Genomic DNA, 16,102 nt, shown 5'->3' on the forward strand with positions numbered 1-16,102 from the left:
TATCAGGAGGCGCTACTTCACGGTCAGGGCGGCTAGGGTCTGGAACCAACTTCCAAGCGAAGTGGTGCTGGCTTCTACCCTGGGGGGCTTTAAGAGGAGGCTGGATGTACACCTCGCTGGGGTCGTTTGACTCCAGTACTCTTTCCTGCCATGGCAGGGGGTCAGACTCAATGATCTGCTCAGGTCCCTTCCAACCCGACCAACTATGAAACTATGAAAGCCAGCCTGGGTGATTAACTCCTGGCTTTGGTTCTCCCATTCAGTCTGAGATAGTCTGCGGAGGCGGCTGCCTTCTCCTGCTTCAGGAAATGGAGGGAGGGAGACAGCTGCTTCCCCTCCCCTTCCATTCTTCTCTTTAAGGAAAGGTCAGCTCCAGCACTGTCAAAGCTTTTCAGGACTGCCAGGAGGCTGTTGAACCCAACTTCCAAGGAAGGATGGGAGAAAATGCATGATCTCTATAAAAGAGGCGCTCTGTCACACCACCTTTTCTATCTGGCTTGATCTGAAAAAAATGTTTGAATAATCCCCTGTAGAATACACTCCCTGATCCTAGGAACAGCACCTCTCCAGACTGGTTGAAGAGCCCCCGCCCCCCCGGTCAACCATCCTTGGACTTTAGTTAGAGTTAAGGTTGTGGTGGGGAGGGAAAGGCTTCCCAACTTTTGACAGCTTGGTTGGTCCACCAAACAAAGTTTTGTGTGATGGAAAAGGGAATTCAAACTTTGGCAACAACATTTTGAACTGAAGGCAGGGCCTCGCTACAGACACCTCAATGGCTACTAAATTAGGTGAAAAGGGAAGACGCCAGCAAGGGCTGCATGTCAGCTGTCTGGGGGGAAAGGCAAACTAAGGGTGAGGATTGAGGCAGAGAGAGAAGATGTACTAGAAATATGCCAGTGGCACTTGCCAACAGGGACAGGGCAGGCCAAAGGTTAGTTTTGCTCGGGGCTCAAGAGAGCAGCAGCTGGTTCTTTGCTTTGTAATGGGATAGCTGTGTAATCTTGGGTAAAGCACCTGGGCTCAGCTCCTTCTAGTGCCTAAACACCTTTGAAGATTTGAGCCATAGTGTCCTTATGCCTCAGTTCTCCAGCTGTAGCTGAAAATAATGGCATTACAAAATTGTGAGGAACTCAAGATGCTGCCGTGATTTGGGGCACAAAACAGAGGACCTGGCTTTTAAGACCCGACTAGACAAAGCCCTGGCTGGGATGATCTAGTTGGGGCTGGTCCTGCTTTGAGCAGGCCATTGGACTAGATGTGATCTCCTGAGGTCCCTTCCAGCCTGCATTTTCTGTGATTTTAACCCTGGATGAAGCCTACACTCAACTATGGAGGATACTTAAAACATCATCAGGTGCCCATAGAAAGGGTAGGCACTCTGCAATCACTTCGCTTTGGCTTCCAGAGTACGCAAAGGGAAGACAATGCAGAATCAGACCCATTGAGCACTATTTTCTCAGTGCAATTGTTCTGCGCCACACAAGTTATACACATATCGTAGAAGAAGTGTTTGGCCAACTATTGCGTGGCATGCAATTATCACTGGCTGAAATTCTTTGACTACCGTTATACAGGAGTATATATAAGGTATAAGGAGTCCCTTCTACCTTTAAACCTACTGGTCTTTGAATGGTAAGGGCCAGATGCTCCCTTTGTAATAGTTATTTTTAATACAAGAACGGTCTCTCAGATATAGAAATCATCGCTTCAGCCAGAACAATGAACAAATCTTTTGACCCCATGGAAAAGTCAGGCTAAGGAATGAGAAGATTGTGTTTGATCTACTTCCGTCTTGGAGGAAACTTGTAACCTCAGCAAAAATTAATATCCCCATCCACTGCAGCTATAAGCCTGTATTCTGCAATGTGATACGTATCAGATTTATCTGATCCTTCAGGCTAACATCATATTATCCACAAGTCTGCCTCCTTACTGTCAAAGATATGAGATACCTGAGAGCACCTTACCCCACACGTTCTGGCTTTGCTCTTCTTCCTTAGTTTTACCTTGGGCAAGAATTGCTGACTAACAGAGATGGTAAAAATAGTAATAATAATCTGAAGGGGAGGTCTTATTTCCCCAGGGTATCCCTTGCCCAAATTTGGGGTTATAATATAAATAGAAGGGCGAGTTTGGAAATGGAAATCTGGGATTATATCTGAGCCAAAGTGGAGCACCTGCACTGTTCCAAGGCTTCATGGGGAATTTTTTCGGCTGGGTTTACCTTTCAAGAGCATGTTCTGATTACCCTTTGTTTTCCCTGACCTGTTTTATTCATCTCTCATTGTGACAAGATAAAGGGAACGTATCAGTAGCCGATGGCCCTTCTGCACCAGCTACACTGGCAGAGATAACCTCTTTCCAAACACTGGGGCAGGGCACTCGATAGGCTGTTCTACCATGATGCAATGGCCCCTATGGGCACGTCCACACGAGTGCGCACGTGCCTCTTGCCCTTTTGAGGCAGGGCAAGAGGCACGTGCAGGAACAAAAAAATGTTCACTGTGCTGCAAACTTGCAGCACAGGGAGAAAATTAGACCCTTGGATATCCAGGGGTCTAAAAAAAACACTCTGCAATAGAGTGGAGCAAGGCATGTTTCAAGACCAGAGCCAGCAGGGAGCCAGTCCTCCAAAAGAGATGCTTTAGTTTCACCCAGAGCATCTCTTTGGTGCTCCTGCTGCCCTCCGGTGCTGTCCAAGGTAAATGCAGGGGTGGGGGGTGGCAGAGGGATGTGGGGGGAGGGTTGGAGAGTGGCTGCGGGGATGTCCCCGGGGCTGCAGGGGGTGAGGACCTGGCCCAGATTGGTGTGGCTCGCTAGTCCAGCTTTGCATTGAAGTGGGTCACATGGCTCCAGGAGGCGTGCACAGGATCCAGGCCTTCCAGGGCTGTGTGACCTGCTCTGGTGCAAAGCCGGACTAGAGATCCACATGGGGCTGGGCCAGGTCCTCACCCCCCTGCAGGCACAGCAGGGCAGAGGCAGGAGCCGGCCCTGGGGCCCGTCTGCCGCCCAGTCTGGCTGAGCCTGGCCCATGATGACAGGACCCAGCACGGCATGCAGTCCCCGCATGCTGCACCACTTTCTGAGGCTCGGCTAGGCATGCGGGACTGCATGGAGCCGACCTGGGTCCTGCCGGCCCTGGGGCTCCTCGTGCTGCCCACCATGACTGCTCAGCTCAGCTCTGCCTGGTTCCCATGTGCCTGACCAGATCCTGCTATTATAGGAAGGGCTCAGCCGGGTGGCAGAATAGCCCCAAGGGTGGCAGAACTCAGCTGGACCTGGCATGCAGTCCTCGCATGCCACACTGGGTCTTGGTGCCATGGGCCCAGCCTGGCTGGGTGGCAGAGAGGCTCCAGGACATGCCTGGGCCCAGCACACAGTCCCCACATGCTGCACTGGTCCTGCCATCATGATACCACCCTAGCTGGGTGGCAGGAGGAGCCCCAGGGCTGGCAGGACCCGACTGGGCTCAGTGCACAGTCCCTGTGCTGCTGTTGTGAAAAGTAGGTTATGGCCCAGGGCAGAGGGGCTGGGGTCCTCCATGGTGGAGCTGGGACCCTGGGGGGAGGGGGGGCTCCAGGGTGCCTGGGATCCTGGGCAGAGGGGCTGGGGTCCTGTGGGGGACAGGGGGTGTGGCCCTCCAGGGGCAAGCTGGGGCTCTGGGCCGGGTGGGGCATTCCATGTGCTGGGGTAGGGCTGCACCCTGTGGGGGCCAGGGGATCCACCCCTCCTGAGCAGCCCCCTCACAAGGTCCCTCATACCCAAAGTCCCCCCAGCAGTTACGCCACACCTACCCACAGACCAACCCACATCCCTCCACACACACCCATCATGTGTGAAGAAAACCAAAAGCACACATCAACACATATACCTATTTAGAATTTTTTTTCATTATGATAGAGACACTGGTAGGCTTCCACATTGCTTTAACATTGTAAATATACCACTAAAACATTGCCCAGCTGATCCCTTTCTCTCTCTATAGGGGGGTGTGTGTGTGTGTGTTTGCGTGTGTAGAGTGGTTTTTTTGTTTTAACTGTGGAAGAACATGGTTTTTGGTGTATTGTTAAAAATGGATTTGGGATGCTGCTGCAGCAGTCCAGCTGGCACAAGGGGTCGTGTCCTCAGGTGCCAATTGGCCGGGCCCCAGAAGCCCCTGAGAGCGAGTAGCCCTGAGCTGCTTGGCAGGACAGCTTTTCGTATGGATGAGGCCAGGACAGGGCAGCTTTTTATACTGCTGGGGACAACACAGCTGCTGGCCCCAGGCTCTAGCTTCCCCTGGCTGCAGATCCAGGAGGAGCCAGGCAGGGTTATTTTGCCCCAAGTGGCGCAATTTGCTCCACAACGAAGTGCATGTCCGAGTACATGCGCTGAGTCAAAAAGCTCCGGCTCAAATTTGCACTGCTTCTATTTGAGCTGCTGCAAGCGGATGTGCTTGCATGTGTGGATGCGCCCCCTGAGTCAAGGCATCAGAGTCACAAGTGAAGGCTGCTTTAACCAGCCCCCAACAACCTCAGGATATAGGGAGTGCAAGTCACATTCTCTTTGTAGACCCCTACAGCCGGCTCTGCCCAGGCAGAGGGATGCATTTTCAAGGCAAAGAATTAATGAAAGAAATTCAGCTTCTTTGGCTGCTACTCTAACATTTGATGTCACTCATTTCTTTTTCAAGTGTTCCATATATTGACTTAGCATTTCCTCGCTCTTGCTCTCTCTTCTCCCCCTGCCCCCCACCCCCCTTTTTCTCAGATTTCTTGTCCGATAACATCACAGCACAAACTGCAGGGGAGGTTACAGCAGCCCTGACACATTCTGAAGAGGAAACACTATTAGTGAGTGGGATGTGTGACAGCTGCTACTTTCCATGAGCTGTTGAGAGCATCTTCAGAAGCAAAACTTAAGGAGATAAAAGTTATAACAAGCCTTGGAACAATATTGCACTTCGGTGAGCCTCTTTCTTAAACAGCTGTCATTTCACTGAGCCAAATATCCAATTATTGGCTACTGGCCCAATCTCCCAGAGTGACACACTGGAAGAGAGAAACAGAAATACTTAAAGCAGGGCTGGACGCCTCTCTTTTTCATTGTCTTTCTCCCTGCCTTGCAAAGCTTAAGGCTAAGCAGGCAGTTGTGGCTGTCTAAGTGAGACTAACAGTACAGGGCAGCTCTAGATGGCAACTAAAGGTCCATCGGCAGCATCAAGGAAGGTGTGTGTGAAGCTGTGATACCTGCGCTATCATCAATCTAGCTAGCAAGGACTGCAATAGCAGTGAAGGCACGGCCACCAGAATGGGCTAAAAGTCAAGTGCATAGCCAGGTACCCAGGAGGCTTAGACAGCTTGCCCCAAAATCCATACTACTGTTTCTTCCAATACTACTACCAATACCAGTGCTATCTACACTGCAGCTAGCATGGGTATGCACACCCATGGTACAGTCACACTTGCATTTCCTGGGTAGACCTACTGTTGAGCCATGTCTCTCAAGTACTTGTACAGAGCCACACCATCTGAGCACCTCACAGTCTTTAAAGCGTGTGTCCTGACAGTCCTTGAGGAATGTAAGGAAGTGCTATTGCTTCAATTTGACAGGTGGGGAATGGAGGCAGTGCAAACCTAAATGACTATAACTGCATGCCTGCTAAATAGCCATTTCTTCAAAGCTACCATGCTGGGAAAGGACTGCCCAGCCCCAAGTTATCCTACCAGTGCAGAGGGTGTTGCACTCGTGAACACTGTATGCAGAAACTGCCCTGACCTGAGCCCCACATCCAAATACCCCCAACTTTAACATATGAACCTGCCTTCCTTTTGTACATATAGCCTGTCTCTATAAGGAGCGGGCCCATGCAGAACCAGCTATGCCTGAATTTTGGGGTAGTCCCAAACCTGGACACAGGTCTGAATTTTGTGACTTACTCTCTTCTCCCACCCACCAAACTCTGTGTGAACTGGCAGAAATCCATCTCGCTGGTTCCAGATATATTTTTAGAGGGAGCCAGGAGGCATGCTTTTGCATGACTGAATCCTGCCATCTAGTGCCTTCTTGATGGCATATCCATTGCCCGGTCAGTCCTGGAAAGCAGTGAGTTCTGACCAGCTTAAGTAGGCGCCGGCCAGAGAAATGGGCAAGGGTCAGGTTGTAGTGACACAGAGGATAGAGGTCAAGCATGCAACCTCACTGGAGATCCAGGGACAGCTGATCTTTCCAATAATCCCTGATGCATCCCTTGACACCTATAAGAGTCTAAGAAGTCAAAAAGAAAGGTCATGAGTCAGATTAAAGATGGCATGATTAGCATAGGAGAAACGGACCAGGGCTTTTCTCCTGCCACCACTTGCAATGCTTGGCCTTTCAAGGGGGGGATTATATCACTCTGTGAAAACCTGTCTATAGCAAGGTGACACCCATGAGATGCCTTTCCATGCAGCTGTGTCCATGTCCCAAGGCAGAGGCTGCCAGTCAAACCAGCCCCTGCCCAGGATGAATGGGATGCAGCCTGCTTTCCTCTTCCTCGGGCCCATGTGGTACTCTGGCCATGCCCCTGCACAGCACCCCCAAAATGCAAAACCAGTGTCTCTAGTGGGTTATGGAATAGAGAAAGATCCCACACAATTTACTGATCTGTTTGATGCTTCTGGCTGGGGGAGTATTTGGTTGATTGCACGATTTCACAAGGATTGCACACTGAATTCATACAACACAATTTTATTTAAAAATTCCTTGCTACGCATATAACACTGCTTAGCTTTCAGAAATCCTTCCCAACAATGCTGTAAGAATTAGTATTACAAAAACTACTACAATTACAAGTAAAAGTTATTTCTCATGCTACGCTTACAATCCTCCAACTCTGAGAAACCAAATTCCAGGTATACTTTCATTCTTCAGTGATGGTTTTAGGGTTGGTCTCAGCAGTGATAGGAGCAAGCCCCCTTCCTTCAGTCCCACTCGGGCGCGCCGCAGCTTCAGCATGAACAGGAGCTCTTGTTCATGGAGGGGGTGGTTCAGGGGATCAGTCTGACCCGGCCTGCGCTTGCGATCCTTCCTTCGGTGTTCTGCAAGTGAGGCTACCTCCAAATTGGGACTGTAGGTTACAGTTTTTATTGGGTGAGTTGCCGTCTTGGGCCCCTCCTACCCAAACCTGTCACTACTCCCAAATTTGGGCTCGGATCTTTTACCCAACAGACTCCTTTCCTGGGTCTTCTTTGGGAAATTTTCCACATCACCGCTCTGACCTCTTGCCATCCCCTTTCCAAAAGCCCCTAGGTTTCAATCTCTCGGAGCGTTTGCCCGAGGGTCGCTTTTAGGTTAACTTTGTTAAAGGCCTCTAGAGATAAAATTCAAAAACCAAGACATTCAGCACGTTCACTGCAAGGCCTCTAAAGATGAAATTCAGAATCAAGACATTCATCACGTAGGCAAAAACAAGCAATGACCCTAGATAAAAAGATGAACCTTGCCTTTTTTTCTAAACTGGCAAATGGGTATTTATTACAAGCATTCAAACTATTATGTTCAATATGACAACCAGAGGGAGAGGAATTTGTGTGGAGGGTCCAGTCACAGAACCTTCTTGATATTTTTTTTCCGTCTTTGGATACATGTTTTTCTTGTTGTTTCTCAATAATTTTTTTCACAGGCAGGGTTGTGGGGCTGAATTCATTATCTAGCCACTTCCGAGGCTGGCAATATATTTTAAGGCTCTGATAAGAAGCGAGGCACCCATCTCGCATCAATTCTCTCTCAGGCCCCTCTAGAGATCCCAATTTAAAGGATTAGCAAGATTATTTTTTGGGGGGTGGAGGAGGTGGTTTAATTCTATTTATTTTGCTGAATAAGAAACTGGCTTGAGCCAAGCACAAATGATAGGAAAGTCCACCTAGTTCTCCTGCATGCGGATTGCAGCTGGAAACCTGGAACTGAAAATCTGAGTAAAGGCACTGAAATGTCCCTGACAGTCTCATGGCAAGGTTCCCTCAGCTAAATGTCACATTGGGCAAGAAAATTATATCGAACCCGGCGTAATACCAACACCTTGAGATCCTCCCCCTCCTCTGCGCCTCTCAGAATATCACATTCTGGCCTTGTTGGCAGAAATCAGTATGCAGGAGGCTTTCACATAAGACATGAAAGGGGTTTAGCCATGCTGGGCTCATACCAGTCACAGATCCAGAGGCAGTGATGCTTGAAAATCACTCTCACTCCCATGCACGCCCTCCATCACATGCCTCACACTCATACACATTCACCTGCATGCATATGCTCACATGTAGTCATGTGGCCGTGCTTGCACAGACCAAATACGCTCGCACCACCGTCCGACACACGTTTGCACAAGGCACGCAGGTCAAGGGCTTGCCCAGACCCGTGCACATCTCTCTCATGCATATGTGCAAGTGAGCACACGCACCGCATAGGCACACCCAAATATCTGTGCATCTTGCATGATGCCTCCATTAAAGCTACTGAAACGATGGGAGCCTGCACGGGACAAGGCTGTCCCTGCATGGTGCCAGTATCATACCATGCAAAAGTCATTGCCCTACTTCCTTTGGGAGGCAGGGCACCTGGAGCAGACACGGGCTGCCTGGCCCCATAGTGGTTGTTCCCAGACAAGAATTTTCACCTGGGACAAAATCCCTATATTTTAATCCCTGCAGGACACCAGGAAAGGTCTGGTTTCTTTTGAACTAGGATGGCCTGACTCCCAACAAATATATACACCTCGTAGACCATATATACACCATTTCCTATGCACGTATACTCACAAAGCCATCAGGCCCCTTGTACAGTGACACAAGCACGTGTGTCCTTCAATGCAATCACCATCCCCGATCTACCCAGGACAGGTGCAGGGCAAGGGGAGTGCACTTAACACAATGCCCCACATCTTCTGATGTGTGGGCAGCGCCTCCCTCCTCGTGCCTCTGCTGTGATCCACGGGGCTCTTAGGCAAATTCATTATTGATTATTTCATGTTAGATTCCATTTTTTTTTTTAAATTCTTTGATGCCAACACAACCAATAAAAATGCACTTTATCTTCCTGGATTTACGGGTTCGTAAAGCCGCTTTTCTGTACCTCCAGGGATTGGGGGTTTAGAGATGTATTAAACATCGCCCGTGAAAATGCCACTCAGGTGAAAAGGGGGAGGGGAGCAATTCAAGGGCAAGGAAAAAGCTGAAGCAAACTTGGCAAAAATATGGTTTTAATATATTGTAAAAGAATAAAAACCTCATAAAAAAGTTATTGCCAGACAGGCGGAGCTTGTGAGGCTGCCGATTGTGAATTCTGCCCAGGAACTTCTCCCCGAGCTGAGAGTTATTAAGTACAGCCAAAGGCTCGCCCTGATCCCAGTGTGAAGCCTAATGGAAGGAGAAGGGAGGATGGGCTGCAGAGGGCAGGGGAGGAGGGTGTGATTTTATGAGCACCTGCTATCCCTCTCCCTGCACGGGAGTGAAGACATTCCCCACGCCCAAGCTCTTTCTTCAAGCGGTGGCGCCTTTGCATGCACCAGCAAAGCCATCCAGCTTTAAAAAAATCATGGGAGAAAAGGGAGATGGGGATGAGGGAGAAGGACAGGAAACACCAAAGGAGGGAAAGCAAAGAAGGAGCAAGAGAAGCGGGAGGGAGGAGAGGAGACGTGGCAGAGGGAGGAAGGAAGGAGAGTGCAGCAGAGAAGGGAGCACCAACTGGATGCCTCTTTAAATTTCTCCTTTTAGGAAAAAACACGCCCTCTAACCACATCTCCCGTCTCATAAAGATGCTGCCCTGCTCCCTCTGAAGTCAATGGGAGTTTTACTGGCAGATTCAGTGCGAGCAGAATGGGCCCCCTGCTATCTCGCCGCATCTCAGATGCATCAGCAAATACACTGTTTCTTCTCTTCTCTTCCTCTGATCTCCTCTTTCATAGCCAAGGCTGTCGAAGGAGGTGTTTTCCGTCCTGGGTGGGGAGAGCTGGTGGGGCGCATCTGAGAACTCCCACGAGAAGCCCCCCGGGTAATACAGGTTTGCAGTACGGACCTGGCGTAAAAAAAGGAATCATTTCATGCAGGAATTTGCAGGGCAAAATGCCTGCAGCTGTCACTCAGGAGTTATCTGGCCAAGTTATGATGTCTCTGATTTCTTTTTGATGTTTGTATGGTTCCTAGTGTTTGATGATGCCAGTCCATTGAGCCTTGGCTGTTGTTTGAACCCGGTCAAAAAGAAATCAGATTTTCTTGCCTTAGAAAATTTCAGCTGGAAGAGATTTATTCTCTTTTGTGGGTACAGAAAATGAGGGGGGGGGGGAACAACCCACCATTGCTTTCCCTTTGAATTGTTAGTCAAAACCATGAGAACCTAATTATCTCATTCAAAAAGCCTGGTTTCACCAAGTGCTTTGAATATGACAAACCTGCATTTTTCAAGTTAAAAGAAGATACCCTAGTCAAAAAAATCCCCTGGTTCGGTTGAGTTTCTGTCGTCATCAGGGCAGAAGAGTTGTTAAACAAAGAGCATTGACGGCAAAGAGCTTTAAGGATCTGTTGCCATGGGACTTGTTTAAAATATTACCTTTCTTTCCTTTCCAATAGGCTCCAGCAAAGTAAAGAGAGATCTGCATTCCCCCCCCGTTTATTTAACACCATAGGGTGAAAATCTCTCACTCTTACTCCAACTGAGTAATACTTTACTTGGCAAGCAGTATGATTGATTTCCACGGGAGTGGGATCTCGCTCGCTGGGAGTGAGCATGGGTAGCCGGCTCTGACCTGGCAAAAGCAGCCGAAAAATTCCCCATCGAGCTGTACCTCCTCGTCGGTTCGTACCAGCCCGGCCAACGGGGCTGTCTCTGTGCTCAGATCAGAGCTCTCGGCTGACCACGTTCACCTGTGGGAAGTGAGGCCGATGAGCCAGAAAATGTTTTTCTTCCCTGTGAGTCAAAGCCGGGCCCAGTTCTCCAGCGTGATGCTGACAAAGGTGATCAGCTACTATGGTAACAACGGCGTGCATGCCTACATGAGACGGACAGGGGTGCACCTTCTTGCAGATGATTCATAAAACCAAGATCCTTATGCATAGTCATTAAAGACAGTGTGATGGGGGACCTGAGTGCTTCTTCACCTGCTCTTCCGCAGACTATGCCCAGTGCTGAAGAGCTCAGGAGGCTGTGGCTTTAGAAAGGTCAAGGTGACAAACGGGGGCTGATAAATGATCGGAAAGGAATATGCCTTTCCCTTTGGCAAAGGGCCTCAGCATGCTGCAGGAAGTTCCCTGCAGCCAGAACACGCTTGATTTATAAGTTTACAGTTCTTTGAGGCGTCTGAATGGTGGCGTATATATCTCCATAATTAATCCTCTGAGGTCTCTAATGACAAAGGCAGCTCTGCTGGGCGTAAGTCAGTTAATACTAAACAGCTTGTGTTATCTAACAAATGAACACATTTCACGCCCAATAAATGTCCCTTTTGATAAATGCCACAGAACAGATTGTAAATCTCTCCCGGACCTCCAAGCACGTGTGCACATACATGGGCAAGTGCACACACATGCAGGATTCCAGCTTCTTTCGCCAGGTCCAAGGAAAGCTTCAGCTAAAGCTTTTCTATGCTCCCGGTCCCTTTGTGGCTAGCACCATGGGAGCTGGAGGCATGGCTCTTAGCTGGTGGCAATCTAAGAGCAAGGCTTCTTTGCTACAGGCTCTCCCTGTAGCCTTGAGCAAGTCACTTTGCCTCCTGGTCCCATAACGGGGAAGACAGCTCTGCCTTGTCCGGTGTCAGCTGACATTATGGGCAAGGATTATTTTGTATTATGATATGTTTGTGCAGGACCTAGCACACTGGAGTCAGGATATCAATTGGAGCCTCTATTTCCTCCTGTAATGCTACTAATTAACTGTAATAAAGTGGCTGTTTAGCTGATAGTGCAAAGAAGGAAGCCCTCCCAACAGATAGAGCAATCTTGCTCCGCATGTACAGCATATGGTCTCCCTGAATCTGTAACACCTCTGCTGTGGGGTAACCTCAAACTTGGGGGTCCCCTTAAGGCTACCATTGCTGCTCCTTTGTTGCTACAATATTTATTGCTCGATGGGTCCTTGCAAGCAGATCTGGATTGAGTATTACTCAACCACACTGCTTTTCGTTAGTGCCTAAATACTTTTGTGGATAAGGTCCCGAGATCATTAGTGCATGGACTCTCTCTCATGTTTATGGAACGCTCCTGCCTCGGCGTGTTATTATAAGGATAAATTCAAAATAGTGCGAAGCTTTTAGATACCAAGGTTATGCACATGCTGTAAGTACCCTGGCAGATAATGCCTCTCTCTGATGAGGCAGAGCTTAGTGTGCTTCCAAGATGTATTGGGAATGGCTAGGAACAGGAACAGTAGCTGCAGACACACAAGAGTTGTGGACTGCTGTCCTATAAATTAAGAGACGGATCCTCCTGTGGTGTAAACTGGTTTAGGTGTATTGACTCTAGCAGAGCTCTGCTGATTTAAACCAAATGAGATTCCAGCTCAAATATATATACATATATAACAAACTGCATTAAAAATCACAAGGGCTATTGATTTTCATGCTTCAGGCTATAAGAAAATTATCACCCGCTGGGCAGGGAATTAATTTCTCTCCTTGCTTTTGTCCTACTGTCAGGTGTGTTATAGTGCGTGGGTTAGGGTGGGGCTTATGCCCCCAGCACTGGTCACTGTTGGAGACACAACACTAGACTAGAGGGACTATTGTGCTGACATGGCACAATGATTCCTAAGTCTTTAAGTTGATTTGCAAATTCCTAGGCATGCTTGGAGATCATGAAGCAGCTGAGATTCATTCATCCTCTCTCTGCCTTCAGAGGAGTGGGCCATTACTTTTTGGTCTGTCAGTCTCCCTAGGAGAGGAACAGCCTGATTATTGATGGAGATATTTTTTATCTTCTACGGAAAAGAAGGCATAACGAGCTCACTTTGCTCTCAGAATAACAACTAAGACATTTGCTAGCGTTCTGTTCGGGGTGGCTCAGGATTTCGTTTGTAATTGGTGTGCTGTAGAATAGCGGGCAAAACCCAAGTCCCCTATGGGGTAAATTAACTTCATCCTCAAATTGATATATTCTTTGAAAGTTATTTACCCATCTCACTCCCAAGACACAAAGCTGCAACCCTGGCCTCTAAGAAAAGAAGAAGACTCCAATGGCTAAGAGGAGAGTCTGCAACTCAGGAAACCTGGGGTCAGCTCCCCAACGCTGCTTTGGATTCAGTGGGTCACCTTGAGTAAGACACTTAGTGTACCGGCGAAACTGGGATAAACCCTCAGAAGGTTGTTGAGAGAATTAATGCATTCAAGATTTTGGGGTTCCCAGATGTTATGGGTACGGGAGACATTAAAGTGCCTTACATATAGAAAGTGCCTGGACCTCGATAGTGGCATGACAACAGAATACCCTGAATTGTGACTGATGGGGGTTAGGGTCTTTTCCTACCCAAATGGTTCAGTTATGTTCTGCCAGCTTAAATTTCTCCCTCACCATCAGCCAGATAAAGTATTTTTTTTTCCCTTCCTCTCATTACCCATTGAATTGTATTGTATTGTTCTGTTATGTTTAACCACTGCTCCAATGCGGTGCCTATAGGATAGCAATATGCAAATAATTTGAGTCAACTATACACAATTGCCTGTGTTAAACCTGTCACAAATCTGTCCAACTTCCTTAATTGCCTTCTTGAATCTCTATTTTATATCTCACAATTAACTTTTCCTTCTAACAATCAGGTTTATATATATATATATATATATATATATATATAAAGCTCTCCTTCCCAAGGGCTCACAAGCAGAACTGCATTTGATACAGGATTGTAATTAAAAAACAAGGGGAAAAAAATCTTATGAAAATATTGTGTTACCCATCACATATACAGAGTAAACTGTGACTGTAGGGATATGCATGGCAGCACTTGGAAGAATCAAATTTTCTTCTCTAGATTACAAAGTTATCAGAAAAAAAACAACCTCGTGTTGTGCGTGTGGACAGCTTTGGAGCTGAATTATCTCTGTAATATCTTTTTTCTTCACAGGTACATTTAGCAGTCTTATATGCCTTAAAATGTCATAAACCTGCATTAGACGCCACAGACATACACAGGTAACACAACTCAGGCAGTCTAAAGGCAACATCTTTTCTGAGTATAAAGTCTTTCCCCAAATAGACCCACCTTACACGTAACACTGGCGTGATGTTCAGTCACATCAGATTTGAATATTTCTATTGGAGACATTAGGTTGGATCATTAGCTGGTACAAAATCAACATAGTGCCATCGCTTCATGCATCGTCCCTAGCCGATTCAGTGGAGTTATGTTGTTGTGTATCAAACTGGGATCGGTCCAATTATCTATTTATGCCGCAGCCCATCTCCCCCAAAAGACCTATTAGCAATGATGTGGATGCTCACACGATGGCGGGGCAGCCACATTGGTAAAGAGCAGTGCCAAAGCTGGGGAGTAGTGAAGGCATTTCCATGTTTGGCAGTTAAGCACAAGGAATAATTGTTGGATGCAGACATTTTATGCTGATTGTCAAGCCTCTTTACTTTCCGCTGAAGCCATCAAGTCAGTGAGAACTGCCCTTAGGGGTTGCTATGGAAAGGCAGAGAAGAAAGAGGGAAGGGGGGCAAGGAAGGAACAAAGGACAAGGCACTGAAGGGAAGATAAAGACAATGAAAACTTTGAAACATTTTTACCAGCAGAGAACTTGGCCGCCGCCGTCTAAAAAGAAGGGAAGCAGAACTCCTTGCCTGGGGGGCGCTTCCTTTGGCAAATTCGTAGTCAAAAGTAGGAGCTCAGTTGGGTTCTTCTGTATTAAAGAGCCACTGTTGCCTCCTGGAGAACTTTGAACAATTCTGTTTAGAAACAGTCACACTTCTGCCTTCTGGATCACATGTCTTTGCTATTTCTCTTCCTCTGAAAGAGAAAAGGAGTGCTAATTTGCACCGAGACAGGATATTTCTCTTCTTTCAGAGTCTGCCTGCCCTACTGCTCGTTCCCCACTGGATGCTGCCGCCCTTTCTCTGTGCTACAACAAATAGTTCTGTCTGGGTTTCAATTATGCTTCATGAATTCTGGCAGGTATTGACGTTTGTTTCCAACCAGGCTTGTCTCTTTCTTAGAACGATAATGCTCTTGAACTGCTATGGCAACTTCCATCTGGAGATTTCAAAGTGCGGTCTAAACGTTGGCTGAAAGCCGCTCCTGTGTGGAGGGGCCAGCTCGGAGCCTCTAAAAATTGAGCATGGAAGTACTGCCCACCCTAGCACTGCTGCAGGTTAAACCTATGAGATGTTAGGGCTCTGTTGTGGAAGGGGCTGTACACACACAGGTCTAAATAAGCAAGGGGAGTGGGGAACAAAAGCAGAGGTGAAGTGACTTGTCAAAGGTTATACGGTATGGTGGCAACAGATGTAAGGGCTAGCCCCTTGGTGTCTGCTCAGCCAGTCCTCACTATTTATCAGTGCAATATACTTAACCCCAAAATGTTCATTAGGATCCCACATACTAAGATGAAACAGAATCCAGACCCCAACAGTCTCCGGTCTAGGTTTTTGCAATACCACAACATGAACAGCCAGCTTGGTCAGCAGTACATCCCACCTTTCAAGTCCATTGAGTGTGCTAGGGATCATTCAATGACCCCAAAAGGTAGCACATGAAACCTTGGCCCTACTGAAGTCAGTGTGAGTTGAACCACTGATTTAGCCTCAAGGTCATTAGCAACAGGCAAAGCGAGCTGGCAGAAAGTCAAATCTGGGGGTTGGACTTGATGATCTGCTCAGGTCCCTTCTGGGACATAGTCTTTCTGGACTTTCGGAAGGCGTTCGACACTGTTTCTCACCCTGTTCTCATTAAGAAACTGGGGGCTGCAGTGTCGACACCCACACAGTCAGATGTGTCGCCAACTGGCTGGAGGGCCGCACCCAGAGAGCGGTGGTGGACGGGTCATGTTCGACCTGGAGGGACATGGGCAGCAGGGTCCCTCAGGGCTCAGTCCTCGGGCCCGCACTGTTCAACATCTTCATCAGTGACTTGGACGAGGGGGTAAAAAGCACCTGTTCAAATTTGCTGA

Source organism: Crocodylus porosus, unplaced genomic scaffold (genome assembly GCF_001723895.1).
Source record: "Crocodylus porosus isolate Cpor-Errol unplaced genomic scaffold, CroPor_comp1, whole genome shotgun sequence".
Classification (NCBI taxonomy): domain Eukaryota; kingdom Metazoa; phylum Chordata; order Crocodylia; family Crocodylidae; genus Crocodylus; species Crocodylus porosus.